Source organism: Xiphophorus hellerii, chromosome 3 (genome assembly GCF_003331165.1).
Source record: "Xiphophorus hellerii strain 12219 chromosome 3, Xiphophorus_hellerii-4.1, whole genome shotgun sequence".
NCBI classification, from domain to species: domain Eukaryota; kingdom Metazoa; phylum Chordata; class Actinopteri; order Cyprinodontiformes; family Poeciliidae; genus Xiphophorus; species Xiphophorus hellerii.
Window position 1 is genome coordinate 16,017,806 of NC_045674.1, and position 4,209 is coordinate 16,022,014.

Below are 4,209 nucleotides of genomic sequence, written 5' to 3' on the forward strand. Positions count from 1 at the left end.
CAGAGGCGGAGTGGGGAGGACTTGGGGATGGGAGGGAAGTTTTACAGCATGACTCATAAGAATTTTTTTTTAGATGTAGGATTTGGTTGGATTAAAAACTGAGAACCCACTATGTTAAAAGGTAGCATGTCTGAACCTGTCTCTTGTTCTACTTTTGATCAGGATGGTTATTAAGCATTCAACAGGTACTTCATCCCAAATCCTCGTCTACATCATAAGGGTGTCATGGCTTTGTGGGCTTCTCATAGGTTCATGCACAACACTCGAGTTAAACGGAGGCATGCAGGGATGTATCAGACACACATCTTCCTTTTGTGGCATCATGAAAGAAATCAGCCAAGCTTTAAGAATTGTGGCTCTGTGCCGATCTGGTCTAACCCAGGGTACAATTTCCAAATACCTTCTTCTGTTTAAACAATTGCATGGGAATGTCTGACAATCACGATGCTCAGGAAACAGATGAATTGTGTCCAAGAGATTAAAGTAGTTTGATGTGAAATGTGTGTGTAAGTCTCACAACAAAGCCAAAAGGGCCTTGTGAAGCCATTAAGACAGTTCTTTATCTAGATCACATCAACATGTGCTGAAAAGTTGCTCAGAGAGGAAGAAGTCATAAGCCACCATGAAAAACTAGATGTCATGATCCTCATGTTTATATTGGTAATTCCTTAGTTCTTTCTTGTTTACTACTAGTAGTGTTTTGTGCAATGAACCCTCTAGGGACAAATTTTTCTTTTGCACTACCTGGCAATACTTCTGCGTTCCCTCACAATGAGCTTACTGCAATATTTGCTGGCCTATTTTGTATATAGTCACAAATGTCGATTTAAAATGTCAAATATATACACATATAAAGAGCCTCAGTAAAAACGTGTTTATTCTTAACTCTTTGGTGCAAAAAATGTGTTGAAAATCAATTTATTCACTGCATGTTTATGTCTGTTTGTGCAAGGTTGAGATGGAAACGGCCCTTTACACCATTCAGACTACAAACACAAAGAAGACACAATCAAAACTGTCAAATGACTCATTACCCCATGATAATAACTCAGAAATAGTCCAAATAGTCTGGATGTATTTTTTTCTTTCTTTCCTACTTATGGAAAGTTTCTGTTTATATCATAGGTTTGTGGTGCATTTCTATCCTAAAGAAAAAGATATAAAACTTCAGATATTTCACAACGAGATATTAAGATACATGAAAAAAACTCATGAAAACCTTATTTAATAGCAGAAAGTACGATGGCCACCGTAAGAAAGGCTTAAAGTATTCAGTCATGATGCATGAAGTGATCAGCACATTATTGCGAGAGAACTCAATAATGTAACGCAAAAGAAAACAATTTCCACATGTCCCCTAGTTTTTGGTTTAGACACTTATGGTAATTTTTTTCTTAGTAGATCCCGTTTTGTTCTGCGTTCATCCTTACCTTTCTTCGGATTACCTGATCTGCTTCTTTGTCAGATGCACCACAATTCCCTGATTAGTCATTATCATTTATATTTATACCTAGACAATTATAGGAAAGTTGGATATTAGGAGATAATCAATACTATAGCACCAAACAGATAATAAATCAGTTGTCATTAAAGCCTTTTTGATTGATGTTGTAGTATGGGAAAAAATGTCCCATTTCTGTTCAGATTCTGTTTCTGTTTAACAAGTTTGTCAGTGATTCAGTACATTTATACCCAGACCCTCTACATGGTGTGCTATTTGAAGGCAGTAATGTGAAAATCATCAGGTCATGTTTATTTTTCAGCTATTAAAAATCTCTACAATTCTAAAGGCAGTGGTAGTTTCATGGCTCTTTCTTCTATTTATACTGCTCAAAAAAATAAAGGGAACACTTAAACAGGTGTTTAACACTTAAAGTGTTCCCTTTATTTTTTTGAGCAGTATATTTGCTTTCCTTCCTTTCTAAAGCCCTGAGTTTGACTCCGAGGTTATTGCGACCTCCACATAACACAAGTCAAACCAAAGCAAAACTCCCCTTTTCAGATGTCAACAGTTGTTTAGCAAATGTCTCACACTTTGTGTTCTGATGGGCAGATTTCAAAGTGGGAGGAGGTTCCTGTTTCCTTTTCTGCCCTTCCCACAACATATTCCAGACATCAGGATCAAACGTTTGGCTTGGTGTTGAGTTGGAGAGTCCCGAAGCTGAACAGATGGGTTGAAATCCTTTTATGTGCTCGGTGGGTACAAAATAATAAGCAACTCTTAAAACACGGATGTGCTCAAAGTCTGCAGGTCCTTAGTATTCTTTATCTTCACTTGTTTGGGACATTTTTAGAAGCTGACATTTAGATTTACTGTCTCTGTTTCCTCCTCAGGGAAAACATTACTTTTTCCTCATATCGTGTACAATTCAAATGAAAAACAAATCTATCAGTAAGGAAAAAACATAACATTTAAAAAGCTATCATAACCTCACTGCACAGGTTTGCACCGTTCAAGCAGCTGTTTACTCAATTTCAGAACAGGAGAATGAGAGAGGGGGAAGACATGCTGCAAATGTCGCCAGGTTGAGAATCGAACCCGCAACCACTGCCACGAGGACTAAGACCTCAATACGTGGGTCGTGCTTTGCCACTGCACCACCACAGCACCCATGGGGTCAACATTTTCAAGTATTTATAACTTCATTCATCTTGGCTCCAGCCCAGTTCCATTTGAAGACCGCTACCACCTTCATATTTCCCTAACGGTGAAATATGAAGGTTTTTTATATATATATATATATATTTTTTTTTTGGTGATACAGTGTTGCTTTTGTGCAAAACACACTGCTAGGCAAGGGAAGATTCTTGGTGTTTGTATTTTAGCAACAAAAATTCATTTTCTTGATGGAGACATCCAAAATTACATCACAGTGGCAGAGTAAGGGAAAGTAAAAAATAGCTAGAATACAAAGTAAAAGGAACAATGTTCCAGTTAATGGGGGTTTTAGCTTTGATTTAAAGGAACTCTGTGTTTCAGCAGTTTTCTGGAAGTTTGACTTTCCAAGAAATTTTCTAAATGAAATGAGAAGTGAAAAATCCCTTACACTGTATTCCAAATTACACTAAGCTTGTTGTACGTAACTCATTAATTTCTACTTTTCTCGGTTTGTTTGACTTTATCACCAGCACTGCCGCATGTTTATGTACTAAGCTGGAAAAACTCTAAACTCCCTTCTTAACTGAGTACATTCCTAACACATCTTGTTTTACTTTAAGGTCCTCGAGTTTATCCTCTCTCTAGAAGAACTTTTACTTTACTTGGTTCAACTTTGTTTTCTTACTTTGCTCCTTAGTCATTTAATCATTTTCAGAGAAAGCAAAAGTATAATGGTTTTTTTTCTCTGAGGCAGCGCATAACTCTTTTTAAATGGTTTCAGTAACTGAAACAGTCCTTTCTTCTTTTTAGACTCAGTTTGGAAGAAAATTAACAAGGAAAGTAATTTAGAGGTCGATTAAGGAGTTGCAGAGGTAAACAGTCTGACGCTCCTTCTGTCTGGCCTTTTCAGAAGACTGGAACAAAATAAAACCATGCTGAGATAAAGCCACATAAAGTTCATTTTGTAGTTTGCCACAAGCAAAGAAAACTTGTTAAAGGTTGCAAAAGACTTAATACTGAGCTGGAGGTTCGTCTACAGCAGGAAAATAACACTAAACATCCAAACAGAGCAACAGATGAAAGGATGTTAATGTGATTTAGTAAAGTCAGACCTAAATCCAGCTGAAGATCTGTTGCACAACTTGAAATTGAACATTCACATATTCTCCATCCACTCTGTCTGAGGTTGAGATATTTTACAAAGAAAATGTAGCCAAAAAAACATTAAAATACAGTCTGTAGATTTGTAAAGCTGGGCGAGAGTTCAATACTTTTGCTGAAATCAATCTTACCTGAATGCCATTTAGTGATATGCAGGGCAAATATTATTTTGAGATAAAAAAAGAAAAAAGATTAGATGTAACAAAACATTTTTAGATTTAATGCAAATCCTTTAAGAGCTTAAAAGTTATAAAACCCTGCAGGAGTTTTCCTAAACAAAGGGAAACACTTCTGTTGCCTTTAATGGTCAATCTGAGCAAAAAAAAAAAAAAGAAAAAACTTGTCTGAAGACACAGAAACAGAAAGTGAGGTTGGTTGGAACTTTCTAACATTTACAATGAGACAAATCTTCTTACAATAGGGAGGAGACGCTATGATGAGGCAAAAAC